Source organism: Mus pahari, unplaced genomic scaffold (genome assembly GCF_900095145.1).
Source record: "Mus pahari unplaced genomic scaffold, PAHARI_EIJ_v1.1 scaffold_13381_1, whole genome shotgun sequence".
In the NCBI taxonomy this organism is placed as follows: domain Eukaryota; kingdom Metazoa; phylum Chordata; class Mammalia; order Rodentia; family Muridae; genus Mus; species Mus pahari.
The window spans coordinates 1-12144 of record NW_018393583.1 but is presented as its reverse complement, the minus strand read 5'-3'; the positions used below and the strand labels follow the sequence as shown (position 1 = coordinate 12144).

Sequence of the window (12144 nt, the reverse complement as noted above, 5' to 3'; positions counted from 1 at the left end):
TGGGGTTTCCAACCAGCAACCTCATCCCACTATCAGCCATAAAGCCACTTGAAGCCCCTGCCCATCTCAGCCTCACATCCTGATTCTCTTCCATCGTGGGGAAGGCCTGGACTCGCAGGCCAGCCAGGAGGCTGAGGCCGAAGGTCAGGAGCAGGGCCTTCATCTCCAGAGTCTGTGCTCACAGGTGTAGAGTGGGTCACTTGGCAGACTGAAGTTGCTCTTCTGGGGCCTTGTTCAGCTGCCCTTTATACTGCTCAGCCCAGCGTCCCCAGAGAATTTGGCAAGGTATGCTTACCAGTCCCTTCCTGGTCATTCACACTGGCAGTTCTGCAATGGAGCAGATAAAATGTCATCATTGTTGGAAGTTTTTAGAGAAGATGATGGGTCAGGGCACCCCACCTCCCCTGAGTAACTGGCTTGCAGATTTCCCCTGGCAAGAAAGTGAGTCTGAGATAGAGGTTCAGCCTCCCATATCAGGAGACCCTGAGGGTGAGTACAGCAGGAGTGAACTTCTCTTGTCCACACTGTGTGGTCATCCAGCTGGCAGACATGCTCCTTGACACAGAGGAGGACACTGAAGCCAGAGAGTCTTGTGATCCATTCTCAGGGACCTTCCTCAATCCCAGAGCAGATGACTGAACCTTACATTCCTCCTGGAAAAGTGGAGTCTTTGCATATGGGAGCCCTCTGTGTGACTATCAGAATGTGTGCTTATTCATTTTTATTTATGTGAGTACACTCTAGTTGTTTTAGACACACCAGAAGTGGGCATCAGATCCCATTACAGATGGTTGTGAGCCATCATGTAGCTGCTGGGAATTGAACTGAGGTCCTCTGGTAGAGCAGTTGTTGCTCTTAACTGCTGAGCCATCTCTCTAAACCCAGAATATGTGCTTAAACTGTTTCCCCTTCCTCAGCACGATGTGTACTAGCCCCTGCCCATATGGAGAGTGAGGATGGGTCAGACATAGAAAGAAAGCACGTGTGTACACAGGCTCTCATGTATACACAATCTTCAATGGGGGCAGAATCAGAAGCCGGGCCTGCAGAGATGGCTTAGCAGTTAAGGGACCTTGTTGTCCTTGCAGATCAGCTAGGTTCAGTTCCAACACTCATATTGTCTCTCACAACTCTCTGCCACTTCAGTCCCATGGGAACTGATGCTTTCTTCCGGCTCACATACTGACTCACAAGGGTTTAGAGACTGACAGTAGGCCCACAGCCCATGATTTTTGTCTCTGAAGTCAGAAGACCAGACATCTTTCTCCTCTGTAATGATGGGTACTTTTCTTGATATTAGAATGAGGCTGAGAATTCCTTTTAGAGGGTCTCATATGTCCCTGTTTCTAATTTACTATCATTATCTCCCACCCTCAATATCTCTGTCATAATCTGGCTAAATGTGTTCTTGTATGTTTGCTCTGTTTTTTTTGTTGTTGTTCTTCATTTGATTTTTGTTTGTTTATTTGTTTGTTTGTTTTGTCCCTTTTGGTGATATAAAACATCTCTTCTTCAATTCCAAATCTCTTATGCTCAACCTTGCTTCAGGAATTCAGGATAAATTCCTTCCTAGGGTGGATTGTCCTTGTTGCCATTTTTTTATTTTGCTTTTCAATTTTTCAAATTTTCTTTATTTTAAAATTCAAGTGTTTCACATCTGACCAGAGCAATGGAACTGAGTCTGAAAGCAGAGGCAGAAACTCTCCTGATAGAAAGACTTGTTGATAGATAAAATAAAAGTGGGCAGACAATATGACCCTCTCCTAGACAAAATACCACACATAAACAACTTATGGTTGACTTAATGGTTATGTATAAATTGCTACAATCCAGAATAACCTAGGAAGAGAGACTCACTTTGGTAATTATCTAGATCTGGTTGACTTGTTACCTTATCTGTGGAATTGTCTCAATTGTTATTTTGTCAGACCACTCTGGGCAGTATTGTTCCATAGGCTGAGCCCTGAAGTGTATTGGTGAAGAAATCTCACTGAGTACTAAGCAAGTGGGCAGCGTAGGTGCATTCATTTCTCCTTCCTCTTGACTATGGATGTAATCTTCCTGAACTGCCTTGACTTTCCCTCACTAATAGATTGTGATATGTCAGTATAAGCCAAATAATCTCTCAAGCCCTCTTTTTTTCTTTATTTTTGTTCTTTTCTTTTAGTTTGTTTTTCCCAACATTATCTACAATGAAAATTCCTGACTTAAGTAGAGTTTTATCAGGATATTTTATCACAGGAACAGAAATGAAACCAGACCGGTGAGAAATTATTTTATCTTCTGGTTTCTGATGGTTCACTCTGTGGTTTCTTGGACCTGTGGGTTTAGGCTGAGTATCATCGCAGTGGGAGCTTGTTGTAGAAGAGGCTTTCTATCTCCTGAGAACAAGAGTCAGAGAACTGAGGAAGAACTAGATCTCGTCCTCTAGCACTTTCTAATAGTCTACTTCTTTTACTAGGCCCCATCTCCTAAGGCTCCCATAACCTTCTCAAATAGTGTCAACACCAGGGGACCAAGAGTAAACCACATGACCCTGTGAAAGGTACTTTATGTTAAAATCTCTGAACCCCAAAGACCCATGAGTATCTCATAATTAAAATGCATCCAAGAATCTTGATAGTTGTAATTGTTCGAGCGTTCTTCAAAAATATATATGTATTGCCAAATTCATTGGCAAACTCGAGGACTATCCTATACCTTCCTTATAAAGCAAAACATGAAATGGCATACTGCCAAGATATAGTAGTATAGACATTTTAGAGACATCCCTATTTCTAAAGGGTCATAAGGAGGTAGCATGGGAGTCAAAGCAAGACTGAAATCTAGATAGAAAATCATTAAATCCTATACCTATCTATGCCCAGCTCTTGGGTCACGTAGTATGTTCATGGGAGCTCAGACAAGCTTGGAGAAATGGACCACTAAGATGTAGACAGATATACCCTGGCTTGGGAATACCTCTCCTGGGCTTTTATCAACAGACATTTTGTTCTCTGTGTCTACAAATTCCCAGGGTAAGCAGCGCATCATCAGCTTTGAACTCATAGTTATCCTTTCAGGAGCTGCTTGCAGGAATCCTGAGCTCACTGTTCTTTCCTGGCTTCCCAGACTCCCTTTGAAAACGGTGCAAGCCTCCATTTCTAGGTCACTTGGATTATACCTGCCTGCAAAATCCTCATTGCATAGCAGTTACTGGCCCTTCCAACAAGGACAGCAGATAGGCCTCTGAGTACCTGGGTAACTGAGGGAAATGGATCTGGGAAAACAAACTTCTGAGGCAGGTCTATCAAGTGAAGGAAATTCTTTCAAATGAATGTACTCTTTTGTGCCCTTGACCCTAAAGTAAACGAGGCCTCACTGGTTCTTGCAACACCAAGGCAAATTTCCCATAGTCTCAATTGAAACTATACGGCTTCTTTTCAATGACTATGATTCCTTCAAAAACTATGACTTCATTAGCTGTAACTTTCCACGACTTTCTATGACTAAGCTGCAATTTTTTCCAAGTCTTTCCACTCTGCCTTTTTCTCTTTATTCTCTCTGTGAACCTGACCAAAGCAGCCATCAATAACCATGCCTTGGCATCAATTCTGGGCTTCCTTGAAATTTTCTCTGCTAGATTAATTAGTCCTTCACAGTTACTCCAGCCTTTCCCAAAGACCTGGGGTGTGAGTAAGGTTCAAACAAATTCTCTCCCACAGTGTAACACATACTACCTCAAACCCAATTCTCAATAAAGTTGTCCTTTCCACCTGATGCCACAAGTGCAGCCTTTGCGGTTAGTCTTACTATAGCCATTTTTACAAGAACACTCACTCTTTGTTCATAGAATTCTAGGGTTTCTCTAGCCATAATCTCCAAATTTGCCCATATTTCTCCCACAAACTAGGTCCAAAGACTTCTAAATCACACTGTTAGGTAGTCACAGCAATAACCCTACTTCTCGGCTATAACTTAAAAATATCTTAGTTTAAATTGTAAGTATATGCATGAACACATTCATGACACAGAGAATTTGGAGAGGTCAAAGGAGAAATTGTAAGAGTTCACTCCTTATGCCATGTGGGCTCCAGTGGCCCAACTCAGCTTGCCAGCCTTGACATCAGAAACCATCACCTGCTGAGCCATTCCACTAGCCACTGGTGTACACAACCTAAGCGGAGGTAATGCACATCTGGTCTTTAGCTTCAGAGTTTTCAGTCCATCATGGTGGAGGGTGGGGGCAAAGCTGTCTAGTTGGACTTGAAAGAAGTATGCTGAGAGATTCATTCTTGGCTTCTCCTTTTTCAGAACTGTTCCAAGGGGAACCAAGGTTGAGAGATAGATCATTTTCTTTCATGGTTTTCTCCTAACCTTAGTTAATCCTCTTTGGGATCCCTTAAAGACATGTCCAGAGTCATGTTTTATTAATGTCGTAGGCTCTTCTCCATCTAATCAAGTCTACAGTTAGTATTCACAATCATCCTAAGCCTACCTGATGAGCTGTGAAAATATCTTCAGAAGTGACATGTAGAGTCCTTGCCCAATGCCAAGTGACTGTGGAGTCATCTGCCAGACCACTACAGGGGTCCTCTATGGCTCAGGAAACAAAAGCCCCCCTACCCCTGGGTATCTGCTGAACTCTAGAAACAATGATAGAAAGTTCTGGCATCCTATAGCTCACAGAAAAATTGTGCTTATTGTCCAGACTTGTAGACTTCCTGAGTAATCTTGGTACCATGTAGGTTGAGCCAGTATTGAAGGCTCAGAGCCAGCTCCCAAGCTTCAATTCCTCCCACAATGGTCAACTCAAAGCTAGCATGACACAGATATGAGGCTGGCTCTCAAATGATGCAGAAAATGAATAATTGTCTGATACCCACACCCCCATGGAAGAGCCAAGCTAGTGGAAGCCAGCATGGCATGGATATAAAATTGGCTCTCCACAGGTATAGATAAAGTATAGTAAAGATTCACTTCCCTGTAGAAGGGCCAAGCCATCTGAAGCCAGCATGTCATAAATCTGAGTCTGGCTCTCATGGAAAGCATCACACAAGTTGTTTGGGGTAAGAAGTTTCACAGTGTGATGCCTGTGTCTTTTGCTGAGGTTTGAAAGGTCGGTTGCTACTGACTTAAAGATGTATCCTATTGCTTGTCATGGCGCCTTCTTCCTCAGGCTGAGTCAGCATTGGTCCTGGCATGGTCCAGCAGATGGTGCATGGCCATTCTGAGCTCCACATATTCCCCCTGACTCCTCACTATCCTGCACCTCCCTCTCCCTGACATCCACATCACTCTAATTGTTCCTTGTCATGCTACATCTTGCCTCTGACACACAGCCTCCATTTGGGCACTACTTGCCTCACAAACTTAGTCCATGACCTGAACCTCAGATCTATGGACTGGAATCTAGATATTGGGTCAGCTTTTGTGGTGTCATGTAGGTCCTGGATATTTCCTATTTCTAGGATTCACTAGGTGGGCTTCTCCCCTGGGGTTCTCAGAAATCCCCTAAAATTATTTATAATGCAAATATATGGTGTTATACATAATATACACAGCACTTTTTGTGCTTTATTGTACAAATTACTAGGCAATCTAAAATTTCAACAGTGGGAACTGAAGGTCTTCTATGTGTCCTGCACTATGTGACATGCAGCCTTCTCATGAACATTTTGGCTTATGGTGAGTCACTTGGTGGATGGTCACAACTCAGGGCTCACAAAACCATAAGAAAGGAGAGAGATGGTTTTAAAACATGGGGAAATTTAGACCCCTGGGGATGGGTTATGGTGGGGTGAGACTATAGGAGAGTGGGGAACCTCAGCCATGCTCAATACCTTGATGCCTCCTTAAAATAAGGATGTGGATCCTGCTTCAGGCAGGAGATCTACATGGCAGGATCTGGTAAGGGTCAGAGGAAAGCAGACTCTTTTCTGGGCTGTTCAATGGTGAATTGCAAGTTTGGTTAGCCTCTTGGGTAGGTCAGCACTTCACTGATTTCAGTCTTGTATTCCTTTGTCTCTTGGGAAAGGGGTCAAGGATGGCAGGCAATGAGGCACTTAAATAGCTATATTCTTTGGTCCCCTCCTCTTCTATAGGCCTATCTAGACAACCAACCACAGCACTGACACATTTACAAGGCTTTCCCCACAGATAGCTTCCTGATGTGTTTCTGGGGACTGACTCAGGTAGCAAGATGCTCAATTTGGGTGGGCTTTCTTCATATTATTCATGGTCTAGAGGGCCCTCTTTGGCCATTTCTAGCCCCCACAGAAGAGTCGCATATGTGTAAAAGTAGATGCCAGATGGGAAGATACCTGGGTCAGGCCTGACTGAGGCTCAGTTTCCCAGGAGAGATCCTTGAGAGGTTCAGTGTTGTTTTCTTAGTGGCTCTTTCCCAGCCTCCCTCCCTTTGCTTCTTTCTCTCTTTACTTCAGTGTCTCCCTGGATATAACATTTTTGAGTGGGGTGGTTATTAAGCTGGAACTCTAGCAAACAAGAAAAGAAAGAACTGTGTGTTTCCAAATGAGGTCTCTCTCTTTCCATTTGGTTTGTGGGGCTTGGATGGCTAAAGGTTTACATTGACCCCATTGGGGATTCGAGCTAAGGTATTCAGCCTTCTGGAACAGAGTGTTGAGTGGCTGTGACATCCCAGCATGTGGTATCCAGGTTGAGGCTGGCACAGCTTTCCCCAGACCACATCCATGGGCATTACTTGGCTCCTGGATGAAGTAACCTCCAGGCATATTCCCACTTGTATGATATTTACTGTCATGTGGCAGAAGCCATTTTATAAAATGTCCTATGTTCATATTAGAAATACTCTCTGAGGATCTAGAGCAGGAAAGAAAATGTAGCCTTTCCCTAGACATGGTAACCTCTGCTCTGGCCTCTGGACCCACCTTCAGCTTTGGAGCCAAGTGAAAATCCCATTCCTTCAGCCATCTTCAAATCAATCCAGTGAGCTTCAGCCAGGAAAGAGGAGGGGTCTAGGTGCTTGTCTGGATCTGCCCACATACCAGTGCCTCTTGGGACAGGAAATAAAACCTGTGATAGTATAGGGGTGATGTGGGGAATTGGGTGGGACTGGACCTGCCTCTAAGTTATTAAAGACTAGGCAGTCAGGCTTTCCCTGACTCAGGAAAGCCATTGTACTAGACAATGAGTTGTAAATGGCTGATGATTGCAGATGTTGTGCTCAGATCTCTAAAGCTCCAAAGAAACCACCAGGAACCACAACTCCAATCAAGTACACGAGAGTCTATAATCAAGTTTGAGCTTGGGCCACAAACCTCCCTGATCCAACAGGATAGGAGAGCAGCCCCAAGGTCTAGGGGAAGAGGGAGAGGGTTATAAAGGAAAAAACCACAAGCAGGGCTTTCCAAGACTTGGCCTTACATGAGAGGGTAAAGGAATGTTGGCCTTTATAGCACCTGTTTAAACCACAAGTAGGGTCCATACATCAAAAAGGAACATCTTGACCTGGGAATGACTTATGTTTTCTTAGCCTACTCTTGTTATCAGCTAGCTGCAGCTAGTCAGTTTTGCAACTGCCAGGGACACTTCATGATTTTTCTCAGTCTTCAAGAGTAGGGGCCATGCCTCTCCAAGGGCAAGTCAACTTAGAATGGAGTCTTGAAAACAAAATGGAGTTTATTCTGCTATTTTAGTTCCTTAAAAGAAATAAGGGAGAGACACACAGAGTTGACATGACTGTCAGACACATTCTCAGGACCCTGAACTCCTCTGGGAGGAGTGCAAGCAGGAAACTGGACACCTAAAAGAGACACTGACACAGACTGTCTAATGGATTGAAGGAGGTGGATGGATCTTGATAAGTCAAATAGCAGCTACTCAGTTTCAGCCAGCCCTCAGCCCTGTGTAGTCATGTGGCAACTGCAGAACTAAGGACAGCTTTCATCTAGGTCCCTGAAGTCCATTTGAGATTTCCTGGGAGTCGGGGAGGGATTGTGTCTGAGGAGGAAGAAAGGGTCTTTACCCTAAGGTTAGCATGACTTGTCCTCAGTAATAAAGATTTCTTGTTTAAAGCCTGTCCTGCCAGCCACTGTATATGTGTATGTGATGGTGGAGAGACTGTCCACAGCCCCCCATAATGAGCCTCTGATCCTCTCCTGCTCTCTGTTGCCTTGGGACACTAGTTTTTCAAAAGTCATTAATGTAACATGTGGAGGGACTGAAGAAAGAGGCTGCAGAGGTGGCTCAGCAGTTAAGAGCGCTTGCTGATCTTTCAGAGGCCCTAGGTTTGAGTCCCAGCATCCATATGGCAGTTCCTAAGTATCTGTAACACCGGTTCCAGGAGGCCACACTTTTTTATCCCTCTTTAGGCATCAGGCATGCATGTGGCTGTACATATTCACATGCAGGCAGTCTTATACATAAGATAAAAATAAACAAATTTTAAAAAGAATGCCTAGAACTCCAACAAACAAGATAACATGGGTGAATACACTTTCTATTTTCTTACTTAAACTAGCTGGCCTCTTTGACACTCCTTCTTCCCTATGACCAGGATTCTCTGATTCCTGCTTCCTACAGAACTGACATTACAGTTTCCTGTAGGCAGAACAGAATTGCTTTTTCCTTTGTTCTGCTGTGGGGCTTGCTAGTTGAGAGAATTAAGGAAGGATGCACCTTCCAGCACAGATGTCCTTGTAAGTTCTGCCAGGAAATAAGAAATGTAACCATTCAATTTCATGACATTCCATTAGCTTGAGGCTGTACAGTGAGGTCCAGCACCCTTGGGACAGGATACCAGGTGTTCTGGCAGAAAGCATTATGGGAATGTTCCCGAAAGCTGAGACTGCATAGTAAAAATGGGTATATTCTGATGTTGAAAGACCCACAATGTGAGGACTCCCCCACGTTCTGTCTCAGGAGAGGCAACACCCCAAATCACTCATAAGAAACGGTCTTGATGCAAATTGCAAGAGGACTTTTAATCCAGGCGTGCTCTGTGACCCACAGTCATACACCACACAGGGTTAGAGGACCACGGGTCCTGAATGTTTGAGGGGGGTATTTAAATGAAGAAACCACAACTCAAGGTGATGGGGAGGGCGTTGTTGGAAAATACCAAAAGTATCAGTTACGAGGAAGTGGGAGTCAAGACAGCACATTTGCATAGCGGGTTCCAGGAGCGGTCAGGGTGGGTCAGGATAACTTTCTTTGAACAAACACTCCCCGAAACCAGGAAGTGGGTGGGTCAGGATAACTTTCTTTGAACAAACACTCCCCGAACCCAGGAAGTGGGTGGGTGGAGAAATGTCGCTATCTGTTTTATGATTAGCATGCCTTGGATCATTGAGCCACAAAGGTCACATTCTCAAGCCTGGGCCTAAAGGCCTAGAATTTATGTTTTTATGTTTCACTTTTTCAATGTGACTGTTGGTTTCACCTTCATTGTTACCTAATACTACAGAGACAGATGGCTGAGGTAAATGCTATAAAATCACATGACAAATTGCCACAGACTGGGCCTAGTTGGCCCCCCTCAATCTGTGGGAATCAGGGGTTCGGACAAATGGGCATAGAGTTGGCAGTGAGAAGGAGGGGAGACAAACAGACGTGACACAAGGGAGCGTGCTGGATCTGAAAGTAATTTGTCAAATCGAGCATCAAACTTTTTATACAGAAATAAATAGGGAAGTTAGGTGTCACACCGGCAAGGTACAATGAGGTTATCGGATTCTTACATAAAACAGAGGAATGCAAACATGAAGGACTGGCAGGAACCAACTGGGATAAAATTCAAAGTTAACAACTGCAGCCCCACCTAAGGTCAGCTTAATCTTAGAAGTCAGGGGCAAGGGCTTCGTGCCCTTGCCATAGTTCCTATTCTAGTCTATTCTAGTCCACCTTCCCCCTAGGCCATTGTAAATTCTTGTGTATGGGTATAACTCAGCTATCTATAGTTCTAAGTACTGTGGTTCCTCCTTAGATCACAAACTTCCTTCTTCCTAGATAATGGTAAATTCCTGTGTAGGGCAGTGACTTAACTATCCATGCCCAGGGTCGGCTCAAGGACTGGCTGCCTAGGACTGGTGAAGAATCTAACTTAGCTATATGTCAAAAATTTAATCCTCAGAAGCATGTATAATAAAGCAATATTAAGGGAAAGCACACAGATCTGTTTNCCAACTAAAGCAAGGACATTGAAGCATTTGTTATACAGGATGCCACGGTTCCAGGAGAAGCATTTGTTATACAGGATGCCATGGTTCCAGGGGAACTTTTTGCCTCAGGACTGTGCCCAGGCTTTTTGACCTGTCGGGTGGGTGTAGCAAGAAATGAACTCCTTGCTTGCCTGTAATGGGCCACATGGGACAGTCTGGAGTCTGTGGGAGAGGGCAGAAGCTGGGGTTCTTGGTCTGTATCCTCAGCACAGCAAGCTTAGAGACTGAGGACTCTGGTCAACGTTCATCACACGGTGTCTGCGTCAGGGCTCTGATGTCAATCTGTGGTGAGCTTGGACTTCTCTTCACAAAGCACTCTGGGTTTCCTCCCCTCTCACTCACCTTCTCACAGATTTTGTCCACCCACTCCCCATTTCTCTAGCTCTTTCAAAATCAGAAAAATCTTCATGCACTCTATCACCTGTCACAGACTGACTTGTTCCGGTCTCTGCCTTCTTCCCTTGTCTCAGCCTCAGAGCCTACTCCCTGTCCCACCCTATCATGTCAAGACTAGTCAGTTCACCCCAGAGATCTATCAGGAAGGGCTGCCCACCCCCTGCTATAGTCAGGGATACTATTTTCATTCCTCAAGGGACTGGCCCCTGCTGTGCCTGCTAGTTTTATGTCAACTTGACACAAGCTAGAGTCACTGGAGAGAAGGGAGTCTCACTGAGAAAATGTCTCCACAAGATCAGCTGTAGCCAAGTCTGTAGGGCATTTTCCTAATTTGTGGTCAATGTGGGAGTGCCTAGCCCACAAACAAGTGAAAAAAAAACAAAACAAAACAAAACAAAACAAAACAGTCTGACCATTTACCTGATTGGGAGGTGCCATGATCGCGAAGGTGGTTTTCCCAGGGATAGGGTTACCCCTTACCTAGATGAACTGACCTCTGTGATTTCTCCAATTATGCAGAGGAAAACTCAACTGCATAATTTGAAGGAGTAGCTGAGAGCATAGTAAAAAAATGCCTTTTAGATGTGTAAAAATAGCTTAGGCTACATTTAATAACCAGAACTTAGTAACATCACTCACTGAAGATAACCAGACACAGTCACCCACTGGACAGAGCCCAAGAACAATGCTCTGCTCTGCACATCTGGAGAGTCGTCACCTTAATCTGCCTTGTAGCTACAGAATCTTCAACAGAATCCTGAACTTTGAATTAGGGACTAAATCTCACCTTCAGCCAAGTCATGTCACATGGGTCAGCAGCCTTGGGAAGACAGGTTTAGGATCATAGTTAGGAATTTAGAATGTAAACCTTGTGTGATAGCCATCAACATAATAAAATATAACTTATTTTTACACTATGTGTATTTACTTTCTTTCTCTGAGTAGTGGGGAACTGCATCTGTGTTCTCCTTGGGGGAAAAAAGAAAAATATATGTTGAATAAGTGATTTGGAATAAAGCAGTAAACAGCACTCTTCCATGGCCTCTGGATCAGCTCCTGCCTCCTTCAGTGATGAACAGTGATGTGGAAGTCTAAGCCAAACAAACGCTTTCCTAACCAAGTTGCTTTTGATCACCATGTTTCATCACAATAGTAATCCTAACTAAGACAGAAATTAGCACCAAGATTGTGGGATGTTGCTGTCACAGACATGACCTTGTGTTTTTGGGAGGACTGTAGAAAGACATTAGCACTTTGGGCTAGAACTGGCACACAGTTCTGTAGGAGCTTGGAAGATAAGAATGTTAAAAACAGTGTAGACAATGGAGGCCAGGTTATGAAGTTTCCCAGGGGAATCAAAAACTCTACCAGGCCATTTGTGTGAAGAATCTGTGGTGTAGCTGAAAAATATGCGATGACTAAGAACATCAGTGAGGTAATGTCTTCTGGGAAGTGTTTCCTTTTTTTTCACTTTTTTTATTATTATTTTCTTTATTTACATTTCAAATGCTATCCCGAAAGTTTCCTATACTCCTCCCCCCCACCTCTGCTCCCCTACCCACCCACTCCC

General features: G+C 44.1%; 1 pseudogene; it reads left to right on the top strand.

Annotated features, from left to right (window-relative positions):
* Positions 1-10986: 10986 nt before the first annotated feature.
* LOC115063364 lies at positions 10987-11129 on the top strand (annotated as a pseudogene).
* The last annotated feature ends 1015 nt before the right edge of the window (positions 11130-12144 follow it).